General features: G+C 34.7%; 1 pseudogene; it reads left to right on the top strand.

Annotated features, from left to right (window-relative positions):
- The first annotated feature begins 1,700 nt into the window (after positions 1 to 1,700).
- On the top strand, positions 1,701 to 6,634 carry LOC103567360 (large ribosomal subunit protein eL31-like; annotated as a pseudogene).
- The last annotated feature ends 8,546 nt before the right edge of the window (positions 6,635 to 15,180 follow it).

Raw genomic sequence — 15,180 nt, 5'->3', positions numbered from 1 at the left:
TAAATCAAAAATAGTGACTATGTTGATTGAGCCTCTCTTTATTTACAAAAAGCCTTTTAAACAATTCACACTTATTGTTTACTGCTCCATGAGTTCGATATCTCTAACGCAGTGTTGGAGAGGAAGGTATTGAACCAGATAGCTTATGAGAGTGTCCCAGTCTGTGTAACTAGCAAGTGCTGAAGACGAGACTTCAACCAGTGGTCTTCCTATGCTATTGTATAAGGAAGCTGCAGAGATTTTCCAGTCTCATTTGCTAAGGTCTGACTGTTTGTGTCCCCCCACCTCAAATTCATATGTTGAAATCCTAACCCCCAAATGTGATGGAATTAGTAGGTGGGGCCTCTAGGATGTGATTAGATCGTGAAGATGGAGCCGTCACGAATGGGAATAGTGCTGTAATTAAAGAGATTCCACAGAGCTCCCTTGCCCTTCGTGAGACTACGAAGAGAAGGCTGTGACCTGAAAGAGGCTCCTCACTCGACCGTACTTGCACCCCGATCTCAGACTCAGCCTCCAGAATTGTGGGAAATAAACTTCTGTTGTTTACAAGCCACCCAGTCTGTGGTATTTTGTTATAGAAGCTCAGATGGACTAAGAACAGAATGAAAATAGAATTCACGATAGCATTAAGAACTTGGAAACAACTGCAGCCTGTGAATTTTGAAAATTACAGGCAGAAAGATTGAGCACTCACCAGTATACACAGGGCATTGGCAAGTTCAGAATAGTGGAGCAGGGACAGTTGACTCAGAAAACCAAGCAAAAGGCTGGTGAGTACCCTGGTGCTACAATAATTTCAGCAACTCCACGTAAAGGGGAACTTACAAGTCGCATAGAAACCATGTGGCAGTTATGCTACCCTGTGTGAATATGCGATTGAAGTGCTAGTATGCTCTATATGGTTGATGCTATCATTTCTTATTGTGGATTTCATTCTAGGGTTTTTTTTGCAGCATGTTACCTTAGCACTTTATGTGGAAAAATGATAGGATGTAATATAAAACATAGGCCCTTAGTAGGTGAAACAAAGAGAGAAACAAACACCCAATTAAACATACCCTTTCCTATCTAGAGAGAAGAGAGTTGGAAATATAATTACTTATTGATTTCATTTTTAACTTTTCTAATACACATCTAGAATTAGAATTGGGTTAAATAAATGTTATTATTCTTTCTCACTATGAAACAGATAAAAGTCTTGCACTTTTCCCTCAATTAGGTTTTAAGCAAAGCCAAATTAGATGACAGCTTTAGGGGAAAGTTATTACTAATATTACCTCCCAATAATATCATTGCCAAAAAATGCTTTCAAAGACTGAATTCTCTGATTTTATGACTGTGATAGAGTTTAGATAATTAACACTTCTGAAAATAAGCCCAGTATTTTAAAATCACACATTTCCTCATATTTATTCTGAATAATTGGTACTGAGGTTAAGTATCAATAAATAAAACCCTTGGCATATTCATATATGATTAATTTTAAAAGCAATTACAATTTTTCAGGTCTAAATTTATAGTGTGTATTAATCAGAGTTCTGCAGAGAAATAGAACTCTCTCTCTGTCTCTCTTTCTCCTCTCTCTGTATATATCTCTCTATATAAGATAGTAATATATATTAGTTTAGAATTATATATAAAATCAATATATGCATATATACATAAAGAGAAAGAGAAACTTTAAGGAATTGACTCCCATGATCGTGGAGGTTAGCAAGTCCAAAATCAATATCTGCAAGGTAGGTTGGCAGGCTGAAGACCTGGGAAAAAGTCATATAAAATTATGTTGCAGCTCAAAGCCAAAGGCAGTCTGCTTTGTAGAATTCAGTTTTCCTTGCAAGAAGGAAGTCTTCTACTATTAAGGCCCTCAGCTGATTGATTGAGGCCCACCCGAATTATGGGGGATAGTCTGCTTTACTCAGAGTCTATTGATTTAAATGTCAATTTAATCTAAAAAATACTTTCACAGAAATACCTAGAATGATGCTTCATCAAATATCTGCATACTGTGGCCCAAACAAGTTGACATATAAACTAACCATCACACCATATATAATGATTCTTAGATTATTCCCCTAGATGGTATATCTTGTCTCTGTTCAAAAGCAGTTAAATAGTCTGTCTTAGTAATTAATCAATAGAAAAGAATGTTGGTCATCTAGGGTGGCACTAATCAAAACACTGGTTACTGCACATTCTAGTAAATGATACGTACAAAGGAGTATTGATGGCCTTAGAAACAATGCAGGTATTCAGGAGGAGATTTAGCATCTAAGATTTTGAGAGTGGTTAATTTTAACGGTTTGTCAATAATACGGTTATATGGTTTTCTCGAGAAATAATTACAACAGTAGTATTTCTTCTTGTTTGTAACATACTGGAAATTATAAGTAAGAAGTGGAATGTTTATTCCATTGTTGCATGTCAAGATAAAAAATTTTTCCTTCCTTGAAAATTTATTTTACCTGACTTCTAGTAATTTTTATTTATTTTAAACAATTCTATATTTATTTTGGAAACTAAATCAGATGTAGGCAAATATACTATTCATTGATTTTGATGAATTTTCTTTTAAAGGTCTGTGTGTGGGGGGAACATCTACAAGCCGAATAAATGAAGTTTGTGTCTTCTGTTAGTTATTCTGCATTTACAAGGGCATCTGTTTATTTTTGATCCTAATTTCGCACTTAATATATTTGTTCTTTCTTCTTACTGAGTGTCTAGAAGCAGTAACTGAAAGAATAATTTTAATTTGGTTCTTCAGTAACATAATTTTATCTGTTAAAAGGTGGTAAATTACAATAAGAGTCTGTCTATTTCTCAATAGAAAATATTTGGCGTTATTCCTTTTAGAAATATTTCCCACATGTTACCTGTCTGGAAATTTAGAGAGATGTTTAAAGTGTTTATTTCCAAGAAACTTCTAGTAACAAATGTGCCAGTAAATGTCATGTAAAATATATTGCTAGGTTTGTAACTTATCTATCATAATCATTGAGTTTGAAGTAATTTTAATAGTAAGCTTTTTAATTGTAAAGCATCGTTTGAAATAAACATTGGAGGAAACACAGCCATGCAGACACTTTGATTTTGCCTAGGAAGACCCATATTGAAATCCTATCTACAGAATCATAAGATAATCAATTTGTGTTATTTTCAGCCAATAAGTTTGTAGTAATTTGTTATAGCATCAATAGAAAAAAGGAAGGGTGGAGAGAAAAAGAAGAGTAAGGTAAGGAGGAATTGGAATGCAGTGCAGAAAGATTTATTAAATAGTTTGCTTAGGTAAGCCTAATTGAGAAGATGAGACTTGAAGAGGTGAATGATTTAAGTGAATATCTGGAGGATCGGCGAAAAAGGCATCTATACAGACTACAAAGCAAGGATGTTCCTCGCATGTTTGGAAAATAGCATAGTAGTCAGTGTAACTTGAAAAGTGTGGATGAAGGGGAGGGTAATAAGAGAGGAGTGAGTCAATCAGCTTACATTTTAGAGTGATCTCTATTGCAAGGTAAGAAATGGAAAGTGGAAATCGTGAGTGAGTAACAATTAAAAGGTTATAGGGTCAATGGATTGGAGCTCTTAACAGACTTGAGAGAATGTTGGATTTGGGATTACTAGAAAGAATGAGTTTGAAAATTAGGAAGAGGTAGTCAGAGAATAGGATACACAATGTTGGATTTATGGCAATATTGCTCTTACAGTAATGCCAAGGTCTGCTTTCCTGTATGACCAGGGGAGAGCATGGTTGGGATCCATCATTGGAGAGCCATGGATAGACTGGAAAGTTCAAAGTGTTAGAAAGATTGTTTTTAATGTGTAAATTGCTATAACCATGCCATAAATGGCATGGGTTGCTAGGAGTTGGGAAGTAAACAAGATTTGTAAACAGCAAGAGCAATCAGGATTATAAAACCTACAGGTAAATAAGTATCAAAGCTAGGACTTTTAGAAGACAGTGAGGGAGAATATTGAGGCAATCATGAGAAGGCAAGTCATACTAAGTCCAGTGATACTGATTTGAAATAAAAAACAGGCACCAAGGAAGCAGCGATGGCAGAGTACAGCCAGTTTTATGTTGAGGCAAGAAAATTGATGGATTTGGGATTAGCACTTTCCAAATCTCACACAAATTCACTTAATTTCTAAATTTAATTTTTCATACCTAATCCTACCTGTAATGATATCTGGGAAATGTAGTTTTCCAGCTTTCTAAGTTTTGCAGCACAGAAAAATTTCTGAGGAAGTGAGAATTAATTGTGATGGCTGCTAGAGCTTCCATCAACATGAGCTCATTTTATTAAAAAGAGAAGGGGAAAGCAGGAAAGAGCCAGAATGTATGCTTCCTAACTGATTAAGCAGCTTCCACCAATATTTCTCTTTTTAATCTCACTGACCACACTTTTGTCACATGCCCATATTCAGCTTAATGAAGGCTAGGAAATGTATTCTTTGGCTGGGAACGTTGGTTTACTGAATAAAATTAGAATTCTATTTCTAAGATAGAAGTGAGAGAGGATATTTGGAAGGTATCTATGTTTCTGCTTCGTTTCTGGGGGTAACAGGATGACTTTAGGTGCATTCACATGGACTCATCCTTAAGATCTATCATGTTATTGGGGAGAAATAGGTTGAATATGCCATGGTACTTTTTACTTTAAAGGGCTTAACATTATATAATTACATTATAATACTGAGAAAAATGCAGCCCATATTAACCAATAATTAAGAACCATGTATATTATAAACTAAAAAAAAAAATGAAGAAGAGATAAATGTGTTAAAGTATATTGATATATTGACAGTAATTCTACCAAAATGGTTCTGTAATTACAAGAAATATTTATATGTACATATCTTGCATACATTAATTCTTATATCTCAAATTCAATATTTTCAAAAAGTAAGTGATTTTTTGTTCTTGGGTCACTGTTCTATGATATTAATGGGGAATTCATCTCTCATTAGCAATATATATTAAGGTGAGGTGAGATGTTATTCTATGTGGTAAAGATACAGTGGTAATCAAGACTACATGTTCAAGGAACTTTACCATCCAGTGGGGAGAAAACACATTTGAATAAGAACATTTTTGGTGCCATGAGAGGGGATGGATCCAGTGTTATGTAATTATACCACAGAGGTATCTATGTAGTGATGTATGGGGTAAACAGTTAAGGCTCCCTTCATCAGAAGAGTTGATGTTTAAGCTAAGATCTAAAGAATACTTCTAATCTCGGGAAGCAAAAAGAAATCAAAAGAGGTATGGGGAGAAGTAAATAAAAAGGCCTTGAGGAGAAAGAAAGGAATGAAGGAAAATCAATGGCAAAAGATGAATCTGCAAGGTTGATGGAGTTCAGGTCGCAAAGGTATTTTTAGGCCATGTAAGATTCTGACTTTATGCTAAAAGTGATAAAAAGACATGGCGAGTTTCAAACAGGACAGAATGTGATCAGATTTTCATTTCACGATAGCTAATCTGAATGCAGAGTGGAGTCTGAATTAGGAGAGGAGACGGTTGAAGACAGGACACCCTTAGGAGATTATTGACTGATACTTGAACTCAGTCAGGTAGAGGGTATCCAGGTGAATAGGATAGATGGATAATGAACAAGGAACTTGGGGCCATTGACAGGATATTGTTGAAATTATGGACTACAGGTAGGCAAATTCAGGGGCGGCTGAGAGGTAGGAAAAAGTAGAGAGGTCCATGTGATGGAGACTTTAGTTATATGAAAGGATAGGTATGATGAAAGCGTTTGAGTTATTATCTAATTTAGTGATTTCAGAGATAGAAGATTTTTAAGGGATAGCAAGGTAGGTGGAGAAGGATGCTGAGCACAACGCAGAGGATATAAAAACACATTGGAGATGTATGGGTTACAAAGCAGGGAGCTCAGGATATCGAACAGATCGTAAAGTGTTTCTTGATGTGACTCTGAGCCAAATGACAAGTGTTCAGTGAATGAAGTGGGGTAGCTAGCTAATTGAAAATCAACAGAAACGAGCAGAGATAGAAGATGGATCTCACAGAATAGCATAAAAGGCAGAGATCTTTTTTGAATGAATATTTTAATGAAAATTTGTAGTAGTAACATCATTGAGGATCAAGGAGGTCCACTTCTAAATCTTCACACTTAATTAAGATGAGCGATGTAGAAAGAAGAGATTTTGCACAAATTGACAGGTTTCAATCAGGTTCAAAGGGTGAAAGTAAGATTCAATAAAATATTTAAGGGTGTAGGGGAGAGTTCTTTCCAACTCGGCAGAACGGCTCCTGTAAAGAAGGGTGGGGAGAAGGGCCTTTCTGCCATCATTGAAGTGGTGACCAGAGAATATACCATCATCATTCACAAGTGCATCTATGGAGTGGTCAAGAAGTGAGCCCCTTCTACACTCAAACGGATCTTGAAATCTACCATGAAGGAGATGGGAATTCAGATGTGCACATTGACACCAGGCTCACCAAAGCTGTCTGGGCCAAGGGAATAAGGAACGCCCCTACTGTATCTGTGTGTGGTTGTCCAGTGATGAATATGAAGAGTCACCAAACAAACTCTATACATTCTTTACCTACATAATTGTCACCATTTTCAAAACTCTACAGGCTGTCAATGTGGATGAGAACTAACTATTAATTGTCAATAAAGTTATAAAACTACAAATAAAAGAGTGTAAGGGAGAGTTTTAAATCATATAAATATGATCTTAGAAAACATAATGGGAAGTCTGGGAAGGAATAGAAGCTCTTGAAAACTGGAGTGAATTTATATCAATACAATATGGAAATAACCTGAGATAAAGAAAAATTATCAAAGAAATATACATATTGAGTGGTTAAGAGGAAAGTAAGGAAATATAGTGTATATTTTGCTGTCATAAGCTTGTGAGAGAATTATTCTAGCTGGAAGTATGATAAATTATTTAGTTAAGTAATTTTAACATTTAGTTCCAAGATATGTACTGTGAAGACTTTCAATTAATATTGTTTACAATCCTAAAATTTTCTTATTAGGATTTCTTTTTGGTCATATATTCAACGCAACTCAAGAACTTTTTATTCACATTTGCTGAATCCATTATATTTAATGAAAATCTACTTGTTATTTTAATGTGTGAAGATGGCAATACCTTCTTATAACTTCTGTTCAAGGTTATATCTGAACTAAACTGGCGTAGATTTTTTTTCTTTTTAGGAAAGAATAGCAAGATCACTGCTTCTTTTCTTGTAAGTCTGTGTGAAGGAGTTTTTGTCAAGTGCTCTCATTTGTTGATTTTGTCCTAGTGATGACACAGTTTAGCATTTTTTATAAACTATACTGAACATGCTATTTTTCAGTTCATGCTTTAAAATTTGACTTATATTTTGTTAGTAAACAAGTCTTTATTGAGGAACTACTACATACGTAACAAAAAGCAAAGGTTTTTTTGGGGGGAATAACAACAAACATACCCTCTAGGAGCTTCAAGCTTTGTTGGATATACATGGCTCATACACTTGAGTTAGTTTAAAAACAATACATTGAATTATGAAAAGTTAGTCACTTGCTACAGATTATATGCCACTTTTTAAAAAGAGTGGAGACAGAATCACATAATCAAAGTAGATATTTTGGGAAAGGAAATTTGGTCATGATTTGTTTCACTATTCTGTACAGGTCTTTTGAAAATCAGAACCTCTTCTTCATGAGGAATGTCTTTTGTGTTCACAATGAGTTGCAATAGAATTCCTTAACCCAAGGCGAGTAGGAAAATCGGGTGACTAAAAGTTTTTTAACAGTGCCTGTGAAAAGGCTTGAGTCTTTATGTCAGCCCCGTTTTTACCTGCTTTTTTACTTTTGGCGGTTTCATTTTGTATGGAAATAGGTATCATGACGAGTGTAAATATGAGGATTAAATAATATGCATTGTTATTAAATGTGTGTAATGAGTATATTGCTGAGAATATGAAGATGTGACTCTCATCTCCAGAGGCTGATGGACAGCAGTACTTTCCATTGGTATTTGGATTCCCTGTGTTTGTGCTGGTTAATGACTGTGGAGGGCAAACGGCACAGCCTCTTGGAAAACTCAACAGTGAGAACCATTCTATTGCAGAATCTATGAGCTGTTACCTTTTTATTTGGTTTTATTCATGCACATTTGTTGTAAATATATGTTACCTGTACTGTTGCTGCTAAAAATATGGAATGCCATATGTGAAATATATGGGAAAGAATAAAAGACCGAAGAACAAGTGGGAACACTAAAATGGTGATATTATTTCTGCAGTTTCTTCTAAGTTTCCCAACTTGGGAGGAAAAAAAGGGATGTTCAATTTTGATAATACACCAAAACATGGTGTTTCCCCAAACTGTAGTGTTAACAAATGTAGGGGCAATAGAAATGATTACATTTCTGAGTTAATCTTACATCAGTAAAAGTTGATATTTAAAGTCAGACAGCAATAAAATCCTTTTCTTAAAAGTTTGGCATTTTCTTACAAAAATTTTTTTCTTGAAGTATCGCTTTACCTTTATTTTAGTAACTTCTAGAAAGTTCAAGGGGGCTTTCTACCCAAAACTGAGGGATTCCCTCATATTCTGAATCAAAATCCAGATTTTGATGTCCTTATCAAATGTTCTCTTATCTTATTGTAAAGTTCAATGCACCTGGTCTGCTACTCTGTGTCCAGTAAGCCTATTGATCAGATGGGCTGATGGTTAATCAACCAGTGACAGCCCTCAGATTCCGCAGAAACTTGCTTTGCAATGGCCTGTCTGCCTGCACTGATACCTGCCCTTGGCGATGGACAAACCTCTAAAACTGTATTTTCTCTTCCGAAGGTACACACCTTTCTCTGGAGTCTTATTTTCTCTACAAGGGCCATATAGTAGATGGGAAAAATGTCTGTCTTCTGGTCCTTAATAATCTCAGAGATGACATAGCTTGATCACACTTACTTGGGTGGATGCTAGAGACCTTACTCTCCCAGCAATACAACAGTTGGATTTATCTTGAAAGAGCAATCAAAAACCTTACACAAGGGGCTGGCCCCGTGGCCGAGTGGTTAAGTTCGCATGCTCCGCTGCAGGCGGCCCAGTGTTTCGTTGGTTCGAATCCTGGGCGCGGACATGGCACTGCTCATCGGACCACGCTGAGGCAGCGTCCCACATGCCACAACTAGAAGAACCCACAACGAAGAATACACAACTGTGTACCGGGGGGCGTTGGGGAGAAAAAGGAAAAAATAAAATCTTTAAAAAAAAAAAAAAAAAAAACCTTACACAAAATGTTTGACTCTCTTACCTTTGAAAATACAAGAACAAGCTCTACCCTACGTGTCTCCACAAGTCCTGTTTCCATTGTGTAACCTTGTGCAGTAACTTAAGGCCCATTTGACCTTAGCAAGTCTTTCAATTGCTGTCATTATTGTCATTCAAGAAATTCGAATTCAATAGCCAATCATCTTCATAGACTAAACTTTCCTGATTTTATACATTTTAATATATTATATGTTCTTTGCATTTTTACATGAAAGTCATCCTGTTTCTTATTCAAATCAAATTTTATGTGACAATAGGACAACCCAAGTTGTGTGTGAATTCTTAACCTAAAACTACTTCTGAAATACCCTTCTTTGTATGATTCCTTTGTCCTATCATGATTAGAAAAATCTTCCTTTCTTAAGAAAAAGACTGTGATTTGTCTATAACATAAGATTCGAAGTTATTTCACAGTATTATATTTAACTTCTTTTTTTTAACTTCTTTTTTAAAGCCACAACGTGTTATATAATTTTGTTTACATTTGTGAACTTAGGTGACTATTATATATTTTTATGTATAATTAAAATATTATTCTACTTTTTAGATTTTATTTCAAAAATCAGGAGTCATGTTTGTAATAATTACTTTGAATAGAACCAAAGGCAGTTATATGCATGAAAAACAATATGTAGAGAATTCAGATTTTGTCTATATTGTGTCCTTTATATGGTCTGACAAAGTATGTAATGCAATTTACATTTTATTTTCATATAAACAACTGGTAAGTAAAGAAAGTAGAAAAGAAACTGATAAAAACGTTGAAGCATCTAGTTTCTGGATCTCAGTGATTGGGTTATTATTTTGTTCTCAGCCTTCATAACCTCTGGAGTTAAGAGTGGATTATTATCAACTAAGAAGAAAAGAATTATTTATGGTTGGGCTCAGTACCTTTGTGGCACTCTTTTGGTTGTAGTGTTCAGAAAGGGGACATGATTGACTGGAAGGGAAATAAAGACATGCCTTGAGACACGGCAGTCTTTTGCAGTCAGTGTTGTTTTCTTGTGCCAATATTATTGTAATGTAGGAAAGACCAATAAAAGTGTATCCCAATAATTTCAGTGTGGTAATTCAACTTCAATATAAGAAATGAACCTAAATATAAAAAGTCAAGGAAAGAATTTTATCTCAAAAAATAATATATTTAATAGAACTAGCTTAGGGAAAATTTGTAAAATTAGTGAAGGCTGGTTGGGGGGACTTCCCATAAGCATTCTGCTATTTTCCCAGCTATCCATTGACATCTTGAGGCCCTTCTGTCCAAACCCTATTCTTCCAGTATTTACATTCATATTCTATTTCCCCCTGAGTTTTTCAGAGATGGTGCTATCTGCTAGACCAGAGTTTTGACTTGGTATAGACTCTGGAAGGGTCCAGGGGATGCTAGGAGTCTTCAGGCAATACATCCAGGGTGTATATGAAGTCAAACTATTTTTACAAGACTAAGACTTTTGGTGGAGTTTTCTGTAGGATACATGACATATTATTACAGTAGGTTGAATGCAGAATTCATATGACAATCCAATTGTCTTCTATTATCCAGACATTAAAGAGCTTTACAAAAATGTAAACAACAACCCTCTTCTCACCATTATTTTTTGTTTTGGGAAATATATGTTTGGAGAGTAAGTACCTGATAATTAGCTTTCTTGATTGTAATATAAGTGTCTGACATTAAGCTTTTGAATGCCAAAGCATCCATTTCAAAGACATCTATCTTGAATAAACAAATTGCCAGCTACACAGCTAGTTAAACAGCCAGGTCACCCATCTATGAAGTTCCCCTTTTAGAAAGTCCTGGGTAACCTGGATAACTGACTGCTTGAGTGACCCCACTTTTCCCTTCTTCCCACGCCCTAATTCCCACTATTATGTTTTAAATTCGCCAATAAAGGGTGAACCTGCAAAACCACACCCCACCTCCTTCAGCCCCAATAAAGGCAGAAGCTCCCTTCCACTCTCTTTGTACCGGTAACCTCGCTATGTGGCCTTGGTTGTAGTGTGTGCTCTTCAGTAATTGTGAGTAAGAAACCCGATTTTTGCAAAGTTCCCTGACGGTTGTTTCTGAGGTGCATCTTGCAATCCTAATTAGAACAACAAGGGCTGGTCCAGCCAGAACATTGGCTCAGGTCGGGGAAATGTCTGTGGGGGCTTCCACAAGTGGTACCAGCCCAGATGAGTGCCCCCAGGCATTCCTAGTCCATAGTATTACTATCAATATGCTGAGACTGACAAAGCAATGTTTTTTCATTAAAAATATGGAATTTATGTTAATATGCAATTTATTTATTATTGCTATTTTAAAATTAATCAATGAATATTTATAAAATTTATCAGTTTGAATTTCTAATGCTAGATATACATAGTTCTAACCTATGTGAGCAATAGCTCCTTGGATTCCTTAATAAATTTTAAGAATGTAAGGGGGTCTTGAGACCAAAAACTTGAGAATCACTGTGCTAGACAGTCTGAAATACTGAGTAATGGCAACTATGGTATTAAGTGAACATTTTAGGTAATAAATTTGTATTTTACAGGAGGTTCCTGGAATAATGGTTTTTTACCCTAAAGTAATAAGCTTAACTATGAATTTTAAAATTCTGGCAAGCTATTAAACCAGATTTTATTGTGAAAGTGGGGGAGGCTGGTGGGCAGGGCAGACAATTCCCATTTATGGAGGAATCTATTTACTTGTCGCAGAGCTGGCAGCGATGAATTTTCAGATTCTGAATGCAGCTTAGTGACTCTACCATGATATGGGTTTTGCACTTTAAAAGTAGAGCAGGTAGCAGATGGAACCCCATGTGTCTAAAACCACTTTCTGAACTTGTGAATGTTTTTTCTCTTCCTAAAGGATCACTATAATTACATGTGCTATTTCGGTTAGTTCTGTGAAGGAAAAAATTTCCAAGTTACGTCAAAATCTTGTTCTAATTTTATTAGTTCGTTATTAAAACATGATGACATTACTTGAAGGTGCCTGACTACTTAAATTTTATTAAGCAATTAAATTTTTTATGTGTGAACATTTCTTCTGTTGAACTTAAATAATGTATCAAAGTGTAAAAGCATAAATATCCAGTTTAATTATATTGAGTTTTTGTTGAAAATCATACTGATTATTCCTTGAAAGCTTGATGAAATGGACTTTGAACTGCCCAGATGGAAAAATCTAAATACAACATAAACAGGAAAAAGAGAACATTAGATGGAAGTACTGAGCAGATATCTGTTGAATGATCTGTTTATAAAAATAATGCAAATGTTGAAAATTTCAGTTTAAATAATGGCTAGCTCATTTCCTGATCTTATTTTTATTTGTTTTAGTATATTTTGCAAAGAATGCATATAAATTACCAATGTATTTTTGTTTGGCACATTTGGTCCAAACCTTTAAAATACATAAAATTAAGATAAATTAAGATTAATACATATGTTTAAAAACTATTTAAGATAAAACTATCTTAATTTTATTTATTTTATATGTGTAGTATATTTATATTTTATTAATATATATTATATATATATCCCTACTGAATCAAGAGAAAAATTAAAATGAAGTATTCTTAAATTTTAAAGGAGTAAAGATAATACTCTAGGCCACTTTTCCAAAATATTTGTTTAGATAAATAATGTCCCCATGGAATTTCATAGAGCTTCAGCTAAAAAACATTTTATGAAATAAGCTTGAGGAATATTGCATACTTATTCTCTCCTGGAGTTTTATGGTGCACATTAGCTTTTTAAATACTCAGAAATGTTCCAGTAAAGAGACGTGTGTTTTCGCTGTATGTGTGTGTAATTTGATCTTGGAAACAGTTGTTTAGAAACATCAGTTAATGATTATAGATAAAATTGAGTTGGAAATAGTCTTTGATATTATTTAGGTTGCTTTTAATTTGAGTAAAGCTTGAATTTGCCATTTCTAAACTTCTTCTTGCCTGAAATTATAATAGAAATATTTTTATTTTGTTTAAACAAGAAAAAAATGGATTCTACAAGAGTGTTTTGTGAAACTTTCAGCTAGGCAAATATAAAATATGTTAGATATTAGAAATAGCATGACTAAGCGTTATTTGAGTATTAACTAATCCCTTCCGCCTGCCTTTTGCTCCAACAGCTTTAAAATAGAACCCATTTACACTCATGCTCTGCATATGGTTGTCTTTTTAAAACCTGAAATGTTGTTACTTGTTTTTGTATATTATCTCAATTATCTCTTAGAGGATGTTTGGCTAGATTTAAATTTTCTAAGTGGTATATGGGTATGGGTGGAGAATTAAGGAAGGAAGCGGAGGTAAGACTGCTTTATAAGTACCGTTATCCCACCCAGTGTTTTTGTGGCATGTTATTCAGTTAACCGTGTTGTCCACCAAGATGTGACGTAAAGGCAGAAGAGGCTAGTAAATCATTAACCCTATTGGCTCATAATGAAAGACATTGTAAGGAAAGAAGTAAACAAATGTTTAAAAACGACAAAATTAGGGGGCCAGCCTGGTGGCGCAGCAGTTAAGTTTGCGTGTTCCACTTGGCGGCCCAGGGTTCGCCGGCCCACATCCCAGGTGCGGACATGGCACTGCTTGGCACACCATGCTGTGGCAGGCGTCCCACATATAAAGTAGAGGAAGATGGGCACGAATGTTAGCTCAGGGCCAGGTTTCCTCAGCAAAAAAGAGGAGGACTGGCAGTAGTTAGCTCAGGGCTAATCTTCCTCAAAAAAAAAAAAAAGAACAAAATTAAAGATACTTGTATTTTCTCTATTTGGGATCCTCAAAGTTACAATCAAGAGAAAGTTTGCTTTATTGAATTCATTTGTGGGGTTACTGGGTACATGTGTAAGGTGAGAGTGTACTATTTCTATTTTACCATTCATATAATATTTTTTCAGAAGTGAAGTATCTAACATTTTACTTTTATTAATGATATAATATTATGTAGCTAAGTTTTTCAGTTGTGGAATTATTATTTTATTAACCTAAAAATAGGGGGCCAACCTTCACTACACAGGTTATAGCATGTAAGTAAAGTATTAAAATAGTAAGTATTACTTATAAGTAAACACTATTCTTTGTCTTGCCGAATTTTATACAATTTTTCTTTATATTTTGTGTGACATGCCTTTTACTCAAACTTAGGGGAGTATTGATTAAAATAACAACAGAAGGTTTTATACATAATAAAATGAATGTAGAATAGTAAAAAAGAAAACTAGATTTGGGTTTATTTACTACATGGTCTAGTATAAATTACAATAAATTCTAGAAAATATTACTACTGTTACTGTTGCTTTAGAATTCAGCAAACTAGAGATACACATTATAGTTATCGTATCATTTTTACAGAACTCTTTCTTAATTTGTTATTTAGAAGATTTGGAAACTAATGAGACACTGTACTAAAATTGCTTTTCTCTTTTCTTGATAAAAGGACACACTAAAAATAGTTAGGAATTACATTGTAATTTAGTTTTAACGTGTATTTCAACTAAACTGACATTTATTTTTTTCTTGAATTGCCCATGAAGTTATTGGGAAAAATAGGTTATGAAATTTAGCATGTTCTGTGGTTTAGGATCTGAATACTATTGCCTCAGTTACGATGTTTATCTACAATATAATCAGTGATATCCTTAATAGAGTTATCATGCAAACCGTGAACTCAGCTGTCTGTTTTATGATATAGTTCTGGCAAAACTGGTCTGAAAGCAGAGTTAATTGCACTGTATCAGTTATAACTCTTCAATGGCAAAGAATAGAAACCGAACTCAACCCACCTTTAAGCAGTAAAATAATTTTTTGACTTGTACAACCAGAAGGTCCAAGGATTGTTTGGCTTCAGGAATAATTGGATCCAGGGACCAAGATAATTTCAC

The sequence above is a fragment of the Equus przewalskii genome, chromosome 16 (genome assembly GCF_037783145.1).
Source record: "Equus przewalskii isolate Varuska chromosome 16, EquPr2, whole genome shotgun sequence".
In the NCBI taxonomy this organism is placed as follows: Eukaryota; Metazoa; Chordata; class Mammalia; order Perissodactyla; family Equidae; genus Equus; species Equus przewalskii.
The sequence above is the reverse complement of the archived record's forward strand: the minus strand, read 5'-3'. Positions and strand labels throughout refer to the sequence as shown.